Raw genomic sequence first — 19,928 nt, forward strand, 5'->3', positions numbered from 1 at the left:
AATGTAGGTAGATCAGTGAAAGTATTTAAAGAGGAGGTAGATAGATTAGTGAAAGTATTTAAAGAAGAGGTAGATAGATCAGTGAAAGTATTTAAATGGGGGTAGACAGATCAGTGAAAATATTTAAAGAGGAGGTAGATAGATCAGTGACAGTATTTAAAGAGAAAGTAGATAGATCAGTGAAAGTGTTAAAAGAGCAGGTAGATAGATCAGTGAAAGTAAATAAAGAGGAGGTAGATAGATCACTGAAAGTATTTGAGGAGGTAACAAAATCACAAAGTATTAAAAGAGGAGTTAGATAGATCACTGAAAGTATATAAAGATTAGTTGATAGATCACAACGTATTTAAAGAGGATGTAGATAGATCAGTAAAAGTATTTAAAAAGGAGGTAGATAGATCAGTGAAAGTATTTAAAGGGGAGTTAGATAGACCACTGAAATTATTTAAAGATTAGTAGATATCTCACAAAGTATTTAAAGGGGAGGTAGATAGATCATTGAAAGTATTTAAAGAGGAGGTAGATAGATCAGTGAAAGTATTTAAAGAGGAGGTAGATAGATCAGTGAAAGTATTTAAAGAGGAGGTAGATAGATCAGTGAAAGTATTTAAAGAGGTGATAGATAGATCATTGAAAGAATTTAAAGAGGAGGTAGATAGATCACAAATATTTAAAGAGGAGGTAGATAGATCACAAATATTTAAAGAGGAGGTAGATAGATCATTGAAAGTATTTAAAGAGGAGGTAGATAGTTCTGTGAAAGTATTTAAAGAGGAGGTAGATAGATCACAAATATTTAAAGAGGAGGTAGATAGATCAGTGAAAGTATTTAAAGTGGTGGTAGATAGATGAGTGAAAGTATTTAAAGAGGAGGTAGATAGATCAGTGAAAGTATTTAAAGAGGAGGTAGATAGATCAGTGAAAGAATATAAAGGGGAGGTAGATAGACCACTGAAATTATTTAAAGATTCGTAGATATTTCACAAAGTATTTAAAGGGGAGGTAGATAGATCAGTGAAAGTATTTAAAGTGGAGGCTGATAGATCAGTGAAAGTATTTAAAGAGGAGGTAGATAGATCAGTGAAAGTATTTAAAGGGGGGTAGATAGATCAGTGAAAGTATTAAAGGGGGGTAGATATATCAGTGAAAGTATTTAAAGAGGATGTAGATAGATCAGTGAAAGTATTTAAAGAGGAGGGAGATAGATCACTGAAATATTTAAAGAGGAGGTAGATAGATCAGTGAAAGTATTTAAAGAGGATGTCGATAGATCACTGAAAGTATTTGAGGAGGTAACAAGATCACAAAGTATTAAAAGAGGAGTTAGATAGATCACTGAAAGTTTATAAAGATTAGTTGATAGATCACAACATATTTAAAGAGGAGGTAGATAGATCAGTAAAAGTATTTAAAAAGGAGGTGGATAGATCAGTGAAAGTATTTAAAGGGGAGGTAGATAGACCACTGAAATTATTTATAGATTAGTAGATATCTCACAAAGTATTTAAAGGGGAGGTAGATAGATCTGTGAAAGTATTTAAAGAAGGGGTAGATAGATCAGTGAAAGTATATAAAGGGGGGTAGATAGATCAGTGAAAGTATTTAAAGGGGGGTAGATAGATCAGTGAAAGTATTTAAAGAGGAGGTAGATAGATCAGTGAAAGTATTTAAAGAGGAGGTAGATAGATCAGTGAAAGTATTTAAAGAAGGGGTAGATAGATCAGTGAAAGTATATAAAGGGGGGTAGATAGATCAGTGAAAGTATTTAAAGGGGGGTAGATAGATCAGTGAAAGTATTTAAAGAGGAGGTAGATAGATCAGTGAAAGTATTTAAAGAGGAGGTAGATAGATCAGTGAAAGTATCTAAAGAGGAGTTAGATAGATCAGTGAAATTATTTAAAGAGGAGGTAGATAGATCAGTGACAGTATTTAAAGAGGATGTAGATAGATCAGTGAAAGTATTTAAAGAGGAGGGAGATAGATCACTGAAATATTTAAAGAGGAGGTTCATAGATCAGTGAAAGTATTTAAAGAGGATGTAGATAGATCACTGAAAGTATTTGAGGAGGTAACAAGATCACAAAGTATTAAAAGAGGAGTTAGATAGATCACTGAAAGTTTATAAAGATTAGTTGATAGATCACAACATATTTAAAGAGGAGGTAGATAGATCAGTAAAAGTATTTAAAAAGGAGGTGGATAGATCAGTGAAAGTATTTAAAGGGGAGGTAGATAGACCACTGAAATTATTTAAAGATTAGTAGATATCTCACAAAGTATTTAAAGGGGAGGTAGATAGATCAGTGAAAGTATTTAAAGAAGGGGTAGATAGATCAGTGAAAGTATATAAAGGGGGGTAGATAGATCAGTGAAAGTATTTAAAGGGGGGTAGATAGATCAGTGAAAGTATTTAAAGAGGAGGTAGATAGATCAGTGAAAGTATTTAAAGAGGAGGTAGATAGATCAGTGAAAGTATTTAAAGAAGGGGTAGATAGATCAGTGAAAGTATATAAAGGGGGGTAGATAGATCAGTGAAAGTATTTAAAGGGGGGTAGATAGATCAGTGAAAGTATTTAAAGAGGAGGTAGATAGATCAGTGAAAGTATTTAAAGAGGAGGTAGATAGATCAGTGAAAGTATTTAAAGAGGAGGTAGATAGATCAGTGAAAGTATCTAAAGAGGAGTTAGATAGATCAGTGAAAGTATTTAAAGAGGAGGTAGATAGATCAGTGACAGTATTTAAAGAGGAGGTAGATAGATCAGAAAATGTATTTAAAGAGGAGGTAGATAGATCAATGAAAGTATTTAAAGAGGAGGTAGATAGATCAGTGAAAGTTTTTAACGAAATGGTAGAAAGATCAGTGAAAGTATTTGAAGAGGAGGTAGATAGATCAGTGAAAGTATTTAAAGAGGAGGTAGATAGATCAGTGAAAGTATTTAAAGAGGAGGTAGATAGATCAGTGAATGTATGTAAAGAGGAGGTAGATTGATCAGTGAAAGTATTTAAAGAAGAGGTAGATGGATCATTGAAAGTATTTAAAGAGGTGGTAGATAGATGAGTGAAAGTATTTGAAGAGGAGGTAGATAGATCAGTGAAAGTATTTAAAGAGGAGGTAGATAGATCAGTGAAAGAATATAAAGGGGAGGTAGATAGACCACTGAAATTATTTAAAGATTCGTAGATATTTCACAAAGTATTTAAAGGGGAGGTAGATAGATCAGTGAAAGTATTTAAAGTGGAGGCTGATAGATCAGTGAAAGTATTTAAAGAGGAGGTAGATAGATCAGTGAATGTATTTAAAGGGGGGTAGATAGATCAGTGAAAGTATTAAAGGGGGGTAGATATATCAGTGAAAGTATTTAAAGAGGATGTAGATAGATCAGTGAAAGTATTTAAAGAGGAGGGAGATAGATCACTGAAATATTTAAAGAGGAGGTAGATAGATCAGTGAAAGTATTTAAAGAGGATGTCGATAGATCACTGAAAGTATTTGAGGAGGTAACAAGATCACAAAGTATTAAAAGAGGAGTTAGATAGATCACTGAAAGTTTATAAAGATTAGTTGATAGATCACAACATATTTAAAGAGGAGGTAGATAGATCAGTAAAAGTATTTAAAAAGGAGGTGGATAGATCAGTGAAAGTATTTAAAGGGGAGGTAGATAGACCACTGAAATTATTTATAGATTAGTAGATATCTCACAAAGTATTTAAAGGGGGGTAGATAGATCAGTGAAAGTATTTAAAGAGGAGGTAGATAGATCAGTGAAAGTATTTAAAGAGGAGGTAGATAGATCAGTGAAAGTATTTAAAGAAGGGGTAGATAGATCAGTGAAAGTATATAAAGGGGGGTAGATAGATCAGTGAAAGTATTTAAAGGGGGGTAGATAGATCAGTGAAAGTATTTAAAGAGGAGGTAGATAGATCAGTGAAAGTATTTAAAGAGGAGGTAGATAGATCAGTGAAAGTATCTAAAGAGGAGTTAGATAGATCAGTGAAATTATTTAAAGAGGAGGTAGATAGATCAGTGACAGTATTTAAAGAGGAGGTAGATAGATCAGAAAATGTATTTAAAGAGGAGGTAGATAGATCAATGAAAGTATTTAAAGAGGAGGTAGATAGATCAGTGAAAGTTTTTAACGAAATGGTAGAAAGATCAGTGAAAGTATTTGAAGAGGAGGTAGATACATCAGTGACACTATTTAAAGAGGAAGTAGATAGTTCTGTGAAAGTGTTTAAAGAGGAGGTAGATAGATCAGTGAAAGTATTTAAAGAGGATGTAGATATATCAGTGAAACTATTTAAAGAGGAGGGAGATAGATCACTGAAATATTTAAAGAGGAGGTTGAGAAATCAGAGAAAGTATTTAAAGAGGAGATAGATAGATTAGTTACAGTTTTTAAAGAGGATGTAGATAGATCAGTGAAAGTATTTAAAGAGGAGGTAGATAGATCAGTGAAAGTATTTAAAGAGGAGGTAGATAGATCAGTCATAGTATTTAAAGAGGAGGTAGATAGATCAGTGAAAATATTTAAAGAGGAGGTAGATCGATCAGTGAAAGTATTTAAAGAGGATGTAGATAGATCACTGAAAGTATTTGAGGAGGTAACAAGATCACAGAGTATTAAAGAGGAGTTAGATAGATCACTGAAAGTATATAACGATTAGTTGATAGATCACAACATATTTAAAGAGGAGGTAGATAGATCAGTAAAAGTATTTAAAAAGGAGGTAGATAGATCAGTGAAAGTATTTAAAGGGGAGGTAGATAGACCACTGAAATTATTTAAAGATTAGTAGATATCTCACAAAGTATTTAAAGGGGAGGTAGATAGATCAGTGAAAGTATTTAAAGAAGGGGTAGATAGATCAGTGAAAGTATATAAAGGGGGGTAGATAGATCAGTGAAAGTATTTAAAGGGGGGTAGATAGATCAGTGAAAGTATTTAAAGAGGAGGTAGATAGATCAGTGAAAGTATTTAAAGAGGAGGTAGATAGATCAGTGAAAGTATTTAAAGAGGAGGTAGATAGATCAGTGAAAGTATTTAAAGAGGAGGTAGATAGATCAGTGAAAGTATTTAAAGAGGAGGTAGATAGATCAGTGGCAGTATTTAAAGAGGAGGTAGATAGATCAGAAAATGTATTTAAAGAGGAGGTAGATAGATCAATGAAAGTATTTAAAGAGGAGGTAGATAGATCAGTGAAAGTTTTTAAAGAGGAGGTAGATAGATCAGTGAAAGTATTTGAAGATGAGGTAGATAGATCAGTGAAAGTATTTAAAGAGGAGGTAGATAGATCAGTGAAAGTATTTAAAGAGGAGATAGATAGATCAGTGAATGTATGTAAAGAGGAGGTAGATTGATCAGTGAAAGTATTTCAGGAAGAGGTAGATAGATCAGTGAAAGTATGTAAAGTGGGGTAGATAGATCAGTGAAAGTATTTAAAGAGGAGGTAGATACATCAGTGACACTATTTAAAGAGGAAGTAGATAGTTCATTGAAAGTGTTTAAAGAGGAGGTAGATAGATCAGTGAAAGTATTTAAAGAGGAGGTAGATAGATCAGTGAAAGTATTTAAAGAGGAGGTAGATAGATCAGTGACAGTATTTAATGATGAGGTAGATAGATCAGGAAATGTATTTAAAGAGGAGGTAGATAGATCAATGAAAGTATTCAAAGAGGAGGTAGATAGATCAGTGAAAGTTTTTAAAGAGGAGGTAGATAGATCAGTGAAAGTGTTTAAAGAGGAGGTAGATAGATCAGTGAAAGTATTTAAAGGGGAGGTAGATAGATCAGTGAAAGTATTTAAAGAGGAGGTAGATAGATCAGAGAAAGTATTTAAAGAGGAGGTAGATAGATCAGTGACAGTATTTTAAGAGGAGGTAGATAGATCAGAAAATGTATTTAAAGAGGAGGTAGATAGATCAATGAAAGTATTTAAAGAGGAGGTAGATAGATCAGTGAAAGTTTTTAAAGAGGAGGTAGATAGATGAATGAAAGTATTTGAAGAGGAGGTAGATAGATCAGTGCAAGTATTTAAAGGGGAGGCAGTTAGATCACTGAAAGTATTTAAAGAGGAGGTAGATAGATCATTGAAAGCATGTAAAGAGGAGGTAGATAGATCAGTGAAAGTATTTAAAGAGGAGGTGAATAGAACAGTGAAATTATTTGAAGACGACGTAGATAGATCACTGAAAGTACTTAAGGAGAAAGTAAATAGATCACTGACAGTATTTAAAGAGGATGTAGATAGATCACTGAAAGTATTTGAGGAGGTAACTAGATCACAAAGTATTTAAAGAGGAGGTAGATAAATCACTGAAAGTATTTAAAGAGGAGGTAGATAGATCAGTGAAAGTTATTAAAGAGGAGGTAGATAGATCACTGAAACTATTTGAGGAGGTAACTAGATGACAAAGTATTTAAAGAGGAGGTAGATAGATCACTGAAAGTATATAAAGATTAGTTGATAGATCACAACGTATTTAAAGAGGAGGTAGATAGATCAGAGAAAGTATTTAAAGAGGAGGTAGATAGGTCAGTGAAAGTATTTAAAGGGGAGGTAGGTAGACCACTGAAATTATTTAAAGATTAGTAGATATCTCACAAAGTATTTAAAGGGGAGTTAGATAGATCAGTTAAAGTATTTAAAGGGGAGGCAGATAGATCAGTGAAAGTATTTAAAGAGGAGGTAGATAGATCAGTGAGAGTATTTAAAGATGAGGTAGTTAGATCAGTGAAGGTATTTAAAGGGGAGGTAGATAGACCACTGAAATTATTTAAAAATTAGTAGATATCTCACAAAGTATTTAAAGGGGAGGTAGATAGATCAGTGAAAGTATTTAAAGGGGAGGCAGATAGATCGGTGAAAGTATTTAAAGAGTTGATAGATAGATCACTGAAAGTATTTAAAGGGGGTTAGATAGATAAGTGAAAGTATTAAAGGGTGGTAGATAGATCAGTGAAAGTATTTAAAGAGGAGGTAGATAGATCAGTGAAAGTATTTAAAGAGGAGGGAGATAGATCACTGAAAGTATTTTAAGAGGAGGTAGATAAATCATTGAAAGTATTTAAAGAGGAGGTAGATAGATTAGTGAAAGTATTTAAAGAGGAGGTAGATAGATCAGTGAAAGTATTTAAAGAGGAGGTAGATAGATCAGTGAAAGTATTTAAAGAGGAGGTAGATAGATCAGTGACAGAATTTAAAGAGGAGGTTGATAGATCAGTGAAAGTATTTAAAGAGGAGGTAGATAGATCAGTGAAAGTATTTAAAGAGGAGGTAGATAGATCAGTGAAAGTATTTAAAGAGGAGGTAGATAGATCAGTGAAAGTATTTAAAGAGGTGGTAGATAGATCAGTGAATGTATTTGAAGAGGAGGTAGATAGATCAGTGAAAGTATTTAAAGAGGAGGTAGATAGATCAGTGAAAGTATTTAAAGAGGTGGTAGATATATCAGTGAAAGTATTTAAAGAGGAGGTAGATAGATCAGTGAGAGTATTTAAAGGGGACGTAGGGAGATCAGTGAAAGTATTTAAAGAGGAGGTAGTTAGATCACTGACAGTATTTAAAGAGGAGGTAGATAGATCTCTGACAGAATTTCAAGAGAAGGAAGATAGATCAGTGAAAGTATTTAAAGAGGAGTTATATAGATCAGTGAAAGTATTTAAAGAGGAGGTAGATAGATCAGTGAAAGTATTTAAAGAGGAGGTAGATAGATAAGTGAAAGTATTTAAAAAGGAGGTAGATAGATCAGTGAAAGTATTTAAAGAGGAGGTAGATAGATCAGTGAAAGTATATAAAGGGGGGTAGATAGATCAGTGAAAGTATTAAAGGGGGGTAGATATATCAGTGAAAGTATTTAAAGAGGATGTAGATAGATCAGTGAAAGTATTTAAAGAGGATGTAGATAGATCACTGAAAGTATTTGAGGAGGTAACAAGATCACAAAGTATTAAAAGAGGAGTTAGATAGATCACTGAAAGTTTATAAGGATTAGTTGATAGATCACAACATATTTAAAGAGGAGGTAGATAGATCAGTAAAAGTATTTAAAAAGGAGGTGGATAGATCAGTGAAAGTATTTAAAGGGGAGGTAGATAGACCACTGAAATTATTTAAAGATTAGTAGATATCTCACAAAGTATTTAAAGGGGAGGTAGATAGATCAGTGAAAGTATTTAAAGAAGGGGTAGATAGATCAGTGAAAGTATATAAAGGGGGGTAGATAGATCAGTGAAAGTATTTAAAGGGGGGTAGATAGATCAGTGAAAGTATTTAAAGAGGAGGTAGATAGATCAGTGAAAGTATTTAAAGAGGAGGTAGATAGATCAGTGAAAGTATTTAAAGAAGGGGTAGATAGATCAGTGAAAGTATATAAAGGGGGGTAGATAGATCAGTGAAAGTATTTAAAGGGGGGTAGATAGATCAGTGAAAGTATTTAAAGAGGAGGTAGATAGATCAGTGAAAGTATTTAAAGAGGAGGTAGATAGATCAGTGAAAGTATTTAAAGAGGAGGTAGATAGATCAGTGAAAGTATCTAAAGAGGAGTTAGATAGATCAGTGAAAGTATTTAAAGAGGAGGTAGATAGATCAGTGACAGTATTTAAAGAGGAGGTAGATAGATCAATGAAAGTATTTAAAGAGGAGGTAGATAGATCAGTGAAAGTTTTTAACGAAATGGTAGAAAGATCAGTGAAAGTATTTGAAGAGGAGGTAGATAGATCAGTGAAAGTATTTAAAGAGGAGGTAGATAGATCAGTGAAAGTATTTAAAGAGGAGGTAGATAGATCAGTGAATGTATGTAAAGAGGAGGTAGATTGATCAGTGAAAGTATTTAAAGAAGAGGTAGATAGATCATTGAAAGTATTTAAAGTGGGGTAGATAGATCAGTGAAAGTATTTAAAGAGGAGGTAGATACATCAGTGACACTATTTAAAGAGGAAGTAGATAGTTCAGTGAAAGTGTTTAAAGAGGAGGTAGATAGATCAGTGAAAGTATTTAAAGAGGATGTAGATATATCAGTGAAAGTATTTAAAGAGGAGGGAGATAGATCACTGAAATATTTAAAGAGGAGGTTGAGAAATCAGAGAAAGTATTTAAAGAGGAGGTAGATAGATTAGTTACAGTTTTTAAAGAGGATGTAGATAGATCAGTGAAAGTATTTAAAGAGGTGGTAGATAGATCAGTGAAAGTATTTAAAGAGGAGGTAGATAGATCAGTCATAGTATTTAAAGAGGAGGTAGATAGATCAGTGAAAATATTTAAAGAGGAGGTAGATCGATCAGTGAAAGTATTTAAAGAGGATGTAGATAGATCACTGAAAGTATTTGAGGAGGTAACAAGATCACAGAGTATTAAAGAGGAGTTAGATAGATCACTGAAAGTATATAACGATTAGTTGATAGATCACAACATATTTAAAGAGGAGGTAGATAGATCAGTAAAAGTATTTAAAAAGGAGGTAGATAGATCAGTGAAAGTATTTAAAGGGGAGGTAGATAGACCACTGAAATTATTTAAAGATTAGTAGATATCTCACAAAGTATTTAAAGGGGAGGTAGATAGATCAGTGAAAGTATTTAAAGAAGGGGTAGATAGATCAGTGAAAGTATATAAAGGGGGGTAGATAGATCAGTGAAAGTATTTAAAGGGGGGTAGATAGATCAGTGAAAGTATTTAAAGAGGAGGTAGATAGATCAGTGAAAGTATTTAAAGAGGAGGTAGATAGATCAGTGAAAGTATTTAAAGAGGAGGTAGATAGATCAGTGAAAGTATTTGAAGATGAGGTAGATAGATCAGTGAAAGTATTTAAAGAGGAGGTAGATACATCAGTGACACTATTTAAAGAGGAAGTAGATAGTTCATTGAAAGTGTTTAAAGAGGAGGTAGATAGATCAGTGAAAGTATTTAAAGAGGAGGTAGATAGATCAGTGAAAGTATTTAAAGAGGAGGTAGATAGATCAGTGACAGTATTTAATGATGAGGTAGATAGATCAGGAAATGTATTTAAAGAGGAGGTAGATAGATCAATGAAAGTATTCAAAGAGGAGGTAGATAGATCAGTGAAAGTTTTTAAAGAGGAGGTAGATAGATCAGTGAAAGTGTTTAAAGAGGAGGTAGATAGATCAGTGAAAGTATTTAAAGGGGAGGTAGATAGATCAGTGAAAGTATTTAAAGAGGAGGTAGATAGATCAGTGAAAGTATTTAAAGAGGAGGTAGATAGATCAGTGACAGTATTTTAAGAGGAGGTAGATAGATCAGAAAATGTATTTAAAGAGGAGGTAGATAGATCAATGAAAGTATTTAAAGAGGAGGTAGATAGATCAGTGAAAGTTTTTAAAGAGGAGGTAGATAGATGAGTGAAAGTATTTGAAGAGGAGGTAGATAGATCAGTGCAAGTATTTAAAGGGGAGGCAGATAGATCACTGAAAGTATTTAAAGAGGAGGTAGATAGATCATTGAAAGCATGTAAAGAGGAGGTAGATAGATCAGTGAAAGTATTTAAAGAGGAGGTGAATAGAACAGTGAAATTATTTGAAGACGACGTAGATAGATCACTGAAAGTACTTAAGGAGAAAGTAAATAGATCACTGACAGTATTTAAAGAGGATGTAGATAGATCACTGAAAGTATTTGAGGAGGTAACTAGATCACAAAGTATTTAAAGAGGAGGTAGATAAATCACTGAAAGTATTTAAAGAGGAGCTAGATAGATCAGTGAGAGTATTTAAAGATGAGGTAGATAGATCAGTGAAAGTATTTAATGAGGAGGTAGATAGATCAGTGAAAGTTATTAAAGAGGAGGTAGATAGATCACTGAAACTATTTGAGGAGGTAACTAGATGACAAAGTATTTAAAGAGGAGGTAGATAGATCACTGAAAGTATATAAAGATTAGTTGATAGATCACAACGTATTTAAAGAGGAGGTAGATAGATCAGAGAAAGTATTTAAAGAGGAGGTAGATAGGTCAGTGAAAGTATTTAAAGGGGAGGTAGGTAGACCACTGAAATTATTTAAAGATTAGTAGATATCTCACAAAGTATTTAAAGGGGAGTTAGATAGATCAGTTAAAGTATTTAAAGGGGAGGCAGATAGATCAGTGAAAGTATTTAAAGAGGAGGTAGATAGATCAGTGAGAGTATTTAAAGATGAGGTAGTTAGATCAGTGAAGGTATTTAAAGGGGAGGTAGATAGACCACTGAAATTATTTAAAAATTAGTAGATATCTCACAAAGTATTTAAAGGGGAGGTAGATAGATCAGTGAAAGTATTTAAAGGGGAGGCAGATAGATCGGTGAAAGTATTTAAAGAGTTGATAGATAGATCACTGAAAGTATTTAAAGGGGGTTAGATAGATAAGTGAAAGTATTAAAGGGTGGTAGATAGATCAGTGAAAGTATTTAAAGAGGAGGTAGATAGATCAGTGAAAGTATTTAAAGAGGAGGGAGATAGATCACTGAAAGTATTTTAAGAGGAGGTAGATAAATCAGTGAAAGTATTTAAAGAGGAGGTAGATAGATTAGTGAAAGTATTTAAAGAGGAGGTAGATAGATCAGTGAAAGTATTTAAAGAGGAGGTAGATAGATCAGTGAAAGTATTTAAAGAGGAGGTAGATAGATCAGTGACAGAATTTAAAGAGGAGGTTGATAGATCAGTGAAAGTATTTAAAGAGGAGGTAGATAGATCAGTGAAAGTATTTAAAGAGGAGGTAGATAGATCAGTGAAAGTATTTAAAGAGGAGGTAGATAGATCAGTGAAAGTATTTAAAGAGGTGGTAGATAGATCAGTGAATGTATTTGAAGAGGAGGTAGATAGATCAGTGAAAGTATTTAAAGAGGAGGTAGATAGATCAGTGAAAGTATTTAAAGAGGAGGTAGATAGATCAGTGAAAGTATTTAAAGAGGTGGTAGATATATCAGTGAAAGTATTTAAAGAGGAGGTAGATAGATCAGTGAGAGTATTTAAAGGGGAGGTAGGGAGATCAGTGAAAGTATTTAAAGAGGAGGTAGTTAGATCACTGACAGTATTTAAAGAGGAGGTAGATAGATCTCTGACAGAATTTCAAGAGAAGGAAGATAGATCAGTGAAAGTATTTAAAGAGGAGTTATATAGATCAGTGAAAGTATTTAAAGAGGAGGTAGATAGATCAGTGAAAGTATTTAAAGAGGAGGTAGATAGATAAGTGAAAGTATTTAAAAAGGAGGTAGATAGATCAGTGAAAGTATTTAAAGAGGAGGTAGATAGATCAGTGAAAGTATTTAAAGAGGAGGTAGATAGATCAGTGAAAGTATTTAAAGAGGAGATAGATAGATCAGTGAAAGTATTTAAAGAGGAGGTAGATAGATCACAAATATTTACAGAGGAGGTAGATAGATCAGTGTAAGTATTTAAATAGGAGGTAGATAGATCAGTGAAAGTATTTAAAGAGTAGGTAGATAGATCAGTGAAAGTATTTAAAGAGGTGATAGATAGATCAGTGAAAGTATTTGAAGAGGAGTTAGATAGATCAGTGAAAGTATTTAAAGAGGAGGTGGATAGATCGGTGAAAGTATTTAAAGAGGAAGTAGATATATCAGTGAAAGTATTTAAAGAGGAGGTAGATAGATCAGTGAGAGTATTTAAAGGGGAGGTAGGGAGATCAGTGAAAGTATTTAAAGAGGAGGTAGTTAGATCACTGACAGTATTTAAAGAGGAGGTAGATAGATCTCTGACAGAATTTCAAGAGAAGGAAGATAGATCAGTGAAAGTATTTAAAGAGGAGTTATATAGATCAGTGAAAGTATTTAAAGAGGAGGTAGATAGATCAGTGAAAGTATTTAAAGAGGAGGTAGATAGATAAGTGAAAGTATTTAAAAAGGAGGTAGATAGATCAGTGAAAGTATTTAAAGAGGAGGTAGATAGATCAGTGAAAGTATATAAAGGGGGGTAGATAGATCAGTGAAAGTATTAAAGGGGGGTAGATATATCAGTGAAAGTATTTAAAGAGGATGTAGATAGATCAGTGAAAGTATTTAAAGAGGATGTAGATAGATCACTGAAAGTATTTGAGGAGGTAACAAGATCACAAAGTATTAAAAGAGGAGTTAGATAGATCACTGAAAGTTTATAAAGATTAGTTGATAGATCACAACATATTTAAAGAGGAGGTAGATAGATCAGTAAAAGTATTTAAAAAGGAGGTGGATAGATCAGTGAAAGTATTTAAAGGGGAGGTAGATAGACCACTGAAATTATTTAAAGATTAGTAGATATCTCACAAAGTATTTAAAGGGGAGGTAGATAGATCAGTGAAAGTATTTAAAGAAGGGGTAGATAGATCAGTGAAAGTATATAAAGGGGGGTAGATAGATCAGTGAAAGTATTTAAAGGGGGGTAGATAGATCAGTGAAAGTATTTAAAGAGGAGGTAGATAGATCAGTGAAAGTATTTAAAGAGGAGGTAGATAGATCAGTGAAAGTATTTAAAGAAGGGGTAGATAGATCAGTGAAAGTATATAAAGGGGGGTAGATAGATCAGTGAAAGTATTTAAAGGGGGGTAGATAGATCAGTGAAAGTATTTAAAGAGGAGGTAGATAGATCAGTGAAAGTATTTAAAGAGGAGGTAGATAGATCAGTGAAAGTATTTAAAGAGGAGGTAGATAGATCAGTGAAAGTATCTAAAGAGGAGTTAGATAGATCAGTGAAAGTATTTAAAGAGGAGGTAGATAGATCAGTGACAGTATTTAAAGAGGAGGTAGATAGATCAATGAAAGTATTTAAAGAGGAGGTAGATAGATCAGTGAAAGTTTTTAACGAAATGGTAGAAAGATCAGTGAAAGTATTTGAAGAGGAGGTAGATAGATCAGTGAAAGTATTTAAAGAGGAGGTAGATAGATCAGTGAAAGTATTTAAAGAGGAGGTAGATAGATCAGTGAATGTATGTAAAGAGGAGGTAGATTGATCAGTGAAAGTATTTAAAGAAGAGGTAGATAGATCATTGAAAGTATTTAAAGTGGGGTAGATAGATCAGTGAAAGTATTTAAAGAGGAGGTAGATACATCAGTGACACTATTTAAAGAGGAAGTAGATAGTTCAGTGAAAGTGTTTAAAGAGGAGGTAGATAGATCAGTGAAAGTATTTAAAGAGGATGTAGATATATCAGTGAAAGTATTTAAAGAGGAGGGAGATAGATCACTGAAATATTTAAAGAGGAGGTTGAGAAATCAGAGAAAGTATTTAAAGAGGAGGTAGATAGATTAGTTACAGTTTTTAAAGAGGATGTAGATAGATCAGTGAAAGTATTTAAAGAGGTGGTAGATAGATCAGTGAAAGTATTTAAAGAGGAGGTAGATAGATCAGTCATAGTATTTAAAGAGGAGGTAGATAGATCAGTGAAAATATTTAAAGAGGAGGTAGATCGATCAGTGAAAGTATTTAAAGAGGATGTAGATAGATCACTGAAAGTATTTGAGGAGGTAACAAGATCACAGAGTATTAAAGAGGAGTTAGATAGATCACTGAAAGTATATAACGATTAGTTGATAGATCACAACATATTTAAAGAGGAGGTAGATAGATCAGTAAAAGTATTTAAAAAGGAGGTAGATAGATCAGTGAAAGTATTTAAAGGGGAGGTAGATAGACCACTGAAATTATTTAAAGATTAGTAGATATCTCACAAAGTATTTAAAGGGGAGGTAGATAGATCAGTGAAAGTATTTAAAGAAGGGGTAGATAGATCAGTGAAAGTATATAAAGGGGGGTAGATAGATCAGTGAAAGTATTTAAAGGGGGGTAGATAGATCAGTGAAAGTATTTAAAGAGGAGGTAGATAGATCAGTGAAAGTATTTAAAGAGGAGGTAGATAGATCAGTGAAAGTATTTAAAGAGGAGGTAGATAGATCAGTGAAAGTATTTGAAGATGAGGTAGATAGATCAGTGAAAGTATTTAAAGAGGAGGTAGATACATCAGTGACACTATTTAAAGAGGAAGTAGATAGTTCATTGAAAGTGTTTAAAGAGGAGGTAGATAGATCAGTGAAAGTATTTAAAGAGGAGGTAGATAGATCAGTGAAAGTATTTAAAGAGGAGGTAGATAGATCAGTGACAGTATTTAATGATGAGGTAGATAGATCAGGAAATGTATTTAAAGAGGAGGTAGATAGATCAATGAAAGTATTCAAAGAGGAGGTAGATAGATCAGTGAAAGTTTTTAAAGAGGAGGTAGATAGATCAGTGAAAGTGTTTAAAGAGGAGGTAGATAGATCAGTGAAAGTATTTAAAGGGGAGGTAGATAGATCAGTGAAAGTATTTAAAGAGGAGGTAGATAGATCAGTGAAAGTATTTAAAGAGGAGGTAGATAGATCAGTGACAGTATTTTAAGAGGAGGTAGATAGATCAGAAAATGTATTTAAAGAGGAGGTAGATAGATCAATGAAAGTATTTAAAGAGGAGGTAGATAGATCAGTGAAAGTTTTTAAAGAGGAGGTAGATAGATGAGTGAAAGTATTTGAAGAGGAGGTAGATAGATCAGTGCAAGTATTTAAAGGGGAGGCAGATAGATCACTGAAAGTATTTAAAGAGGAGGTAGATAGATCATTGAAAGCATGTAAAGAGGAGGTAGATAGATCAGTGAAAGTATTTAAAGAGGAGGTGAATAGAACAGTGAAATTATTTGAAGACGACGTAGATAGATCACTGAAAGTACTTAAGGAGAAAGTAAATAGATCACTGACAGTATTTAAAGAGGATGTAGATAGATCACTGAAAGTATTTGAGGAGGTAACTAGATCACAAAGTATTTAAAGAGGAGGTAGATAAATCACTGAAAGTATTTAAAGAGGAGCTAGATAGATCAGTGAGAGTATTTAAAGATGAGGTAGATAGATCAGTGAAAGTACTTAATGAGGAGGTAGATAGATCAGTGAAAGTTATTAAAGAGGAGGTAGATAGATCACTGAAACTATTTGAGGAGGTAACTAGATGACAAAGTATTTAAAGAGGAGGTAGATAGATCACTGAAAGTATATAAAGATTAGTTGATAGATCACAACGTATTTAAAGAGGAGGTAGATAGATCAGAGAAAGTATTTAAAGAGGAGGTAGATAGGTCAGTGAAAGTATTTAAAGGGGAGGTAGGTAGACCACTGAAATTATTTAAAGATTAGTAGATATCTCACAAAGTATTTAAAGGGGAGTTAGATAGATCAGTTAAAGTATTTAAAGGGGAGGCAGATAGATCAGTGAAAGTATTTAAAGAGGAGGTAGATAGATCAGTGAGAGTATTTAAAGATGAGGTAGTTAGATCAGTGAAGGTATTTAAAGGGGAGGTAGATAGACCACTGAAATTATTTAAAAATTAGTAGATATCTCACAAAGTATTTAAAGGGGAGGTAGATAGATCAGTGAAAGTATTTAAAGGGGAGGCAGATAGATCGGTGAAAGTATTTAAAGAGTTGATAGATAGATCACTGAAAGTATTTAAAGGGGGTTAGATAGATAAGTGAAAGTATTAAAGGGTGGTAGATAGATCAGTGAAAGTATTTAAAGAGGAGGTAGATAGATCAGTGAAAGTATTTAAAGAGGAGGGAGATAGATCACTGAAAGTATTTTAAGAGGAGGTAGATAAATCAGTGAAAGTATTTAAAGAGGAGGTAGATAGATTAGTGAAAGTATTTAAAGAGGAGGTAGATAGATCAGTGAAAGTATTTAAAGAGGAGGTAGATAGATCAGTGAAAGTATTTAAAGAGGAGGTAGATAGATCAGTGACAGAATTTAAAGAGGAGGTTGATAGATCAGTGAAAGTATTTAAAGAGGAGGTAGATAGATCAGTGAAAGTATTTAAAGAGGAGGTAGATAGATCAGTGAAAGTATTTAAAGAGGAGGTAGATAGATCAGTGAAAGTATTTAAAGAGGTGGTAGATAGATCAGTGAATGTATTTGAAGAGGAGGTAGATAGATCAGTGAAAGTATTTAAAGAGGAGGTAGATAGATCAGTGAAAGTATTTAAAGAGGAGGTAGATAGATCAGTGAAAGTATTTAAAGAGGTGGTAGATATATCAGTGAAAGTATTTAAAGAGGAGGTAGATAGATCAGTGAGAGTATTTAAAGGGGAGGTAGGGAGATCAGTGAAAGTATTTAAAGAGGAGGTAGTTAGATCACTGACAGTATTTAAAGAGGAGGTAGATAGATCTCTGACAGAATTTCAAGAGAAGGAAGATAGATCAGTGAAAGTATTTAAAGAGGAGTTATATAGATCAGTGAAAGTATTTAAAGAGGAGGTAGATAGATCAGTGAAAGTATTTAAAGAGGAGGTAGATAGATAAGTGAAAGTATTTAAAAAGGAGGTAGATAGATCAGTGAAAGTATTTAAAGAGGAGGTAGATAGATCAGTGAAAGTATTTAAAGAGGAGGTAGATAGATCAGTGAAAGTATTTAAAGAGGAGATAGATAGATCAGTGAAAGTATTTAAAGAGGAGGTAGATAGATCACAAATATTTAAAGAGGAGGTAGATCGATCACAAATATTTAAAGAGGAGGTAGATAGATCACTGAAAGTATTTAAAGAGGAGGTAGATAGTTCTGTGAAAGTATTTAAAGAGGAGGTAGATGGATCACAAATATTTAAAGAGGAGGTAGATAGATCAGTGAAAGTATTTAAAGAGGAGGTAGATAGATCAGTGAAAGCATTTGTAGAGGAGGTAGATAGATCAGTGAAAGTATTTAAAGAGGAGGTATATAGATCAGTGAAAGAATTTAAAGTGGAGGTAGATAGACCACTGAAATTATTTAAAGATTGGTAGATATCTCACAAAGTATTTAAAGGGAAGGTAGATAGATCAGTGAAAGTATTTAAAGGGGAGGCTGATAGATCAGTGAAAGTATTTAAAGAGGAGGTAGATAGATCAGTGAAAGTATTTAATGGGGGGTTGATAGATCAGTGAAAGTATTTAAAGAGGATGTAGATAGATCACTGAAAGTATTTAAAGAGGAGGGAGATAGACCACTGAAAGTATTTAAAGAGGAGGTAGATAAATCAGTGAAAGTATTTAAAGAGGAGGTAGATAGATCAGTGAAAGTATTTAAAGAGGAGGTAGATAGATCAGTGAAAGTAATTAAAGAGGAGGTAGATAGATCAGTGAAATGATTTAAAGAGGAGGTAGATAGATCAGTGAAATTATTTAAAGAGGAGGTAGATAGATCAGTGAAAGTATTTAAAGAGGATGTAGATAGATCACTGAAAGTATTTGAGGAGGTAACAAGATCACAAAGTATTAAAAGAGCAGTTAGATAGATCACTGAAAGTATATAAAGATTAGATGATAGATCACAACGTATTTAAAGAGGAGGTAGATAGATCAGTAAAAGTATTTAACAAGGAGGTAGATAGATCTGTGAAACTATTTAAAGGGGAGGTAGATAGACCGCTGAAATTATTTAAAGATTAGTAGATATCTCACAAAGTATTTAAAGGGGAGGTAGATAGATCATTGAAAGAATTTAAAGGGGGGTAGATAGATCAGTGAAATTGTTTAAAGGGGGGAAGATAGATTAGTGAAAGTATTTAAAGAGGAGGTAGATAGATCAGTGAAAGTATTTAAAGAGGAGGTAGATAGATCAGTGAAAGTATTTAAAGAGGAGGTAGATAGATCAGTGAAAGTATTTAAAGAGGAGGTAGATAGATAAGTGAAAGTATTTAAAGAGGAGGTAGATAGATCAGTGGCAGTATTTAAAGAGGAGGTAGATAGATCAGAAAATGTATTTAAAGAGGAGGTAGATAGATCAATGAAAGTATTTAAAGAGTAGGTAGATAGATCACAAATATTTAAAGAGGAGGTCGATAGATCACAAACATTTAAAGAGGAGCTAGATAGATCACAAATATTTAAAGAGGAGGTAGATAGATCAGTGAAAGTAATTAAAGAGGAGGTAGATATTTCTGTGAAAGTATTTAAAGAGGAGGTAGATAGATCACAAATATTTACAGAGGAGGTAGATAGATCAGTGTAAGTATTTAAATAGGAGGTAGATAGATCAGTGAAAGTATTTAAAGAGTAGGTAGATAGATCAGTGAAAGTATTTAAAGAGGAGGTAGATCGATCAGTGAAAATATTTAAAGAGTAGGTAGATAGATCAGTGACAGTATGTAAAGAGGAGGTAGATAGATCAGTGAAAGTATTTAAAGAGGAGGTAGATAGATTAGTGAAAGTATTTAAAGAGGAGGTAGATAGATCAGTGAAAGTATTTAAAGAGGAGGTAGATAGATCAGTGAAAGTATTTAAAGAGGTGGTAGATAGATCAGTGAATGTATTTGATGAGGAGGTAGATAGATCAGTGAAAGTATTTAAAGAGGAGGTAGATAGATCAGTGAAAGTATTTAAAGAGGAGGTAGATAGATCAGTGAAAGTATTTAAAGAGGAGGTAGATAGATCAGTGAAAGTTTTTAAAGAGGAGGTAGATAGATCAGTGAGAGTATTTAAAGGGGAGGTAGGTAGATCAGTGAAAGTATTTAAAGAGGAGGTAGATAGATCACTGACAGTATTTAAAGAGGAGGTAGATAGATCACTGACAGTATTTAAAGAGAAGGAAGATAGATCAGTGAAAGTATTTAAAGAGGAGTTAGATTAGATCAGTGTAATTATTTAAAGAGGAGGTAGATAGATCAGTGAAAGTATTTAAAGAGGAGGTAGATAGATCAGTGAAAGTATTTAAGGAGGAGGTAGATAGATCAGTGAAAGTATTTAAAGAGGAGATAGATAGATCAGTGAAAGTATTTAAAGAGGAGGTAGATAGATCAGAAATATTTAAAGAGGAGGTCGATAGATCACAAATATTTAAAGAGGAGGTAGATAGATCAGTGAAAGTATTTAAAGAGGAGGGAGATAGTTCTGTGAAAGTATTTAAAGAGGAGGTAGATAGAACACAAATATTTACAGAGGAGGTAGATAG

Source organism: Cetorhinus maximus, unplaced genomic scaffold (assembly GCF_964194155.1).
Source record: "Cetorhinus maximus unplaced genomic scaffold, sCetMax3.hap1.1 HAP1_SCAFFOLD_163, whole genome shotgun sequence".
Lineage (NCBI taxonomy): Eukaryota > Metazoa > Chordata > Chondrichthyes > Lamniformes > Cetorhinidae > Cetorhinus > Cetorhinus maximus.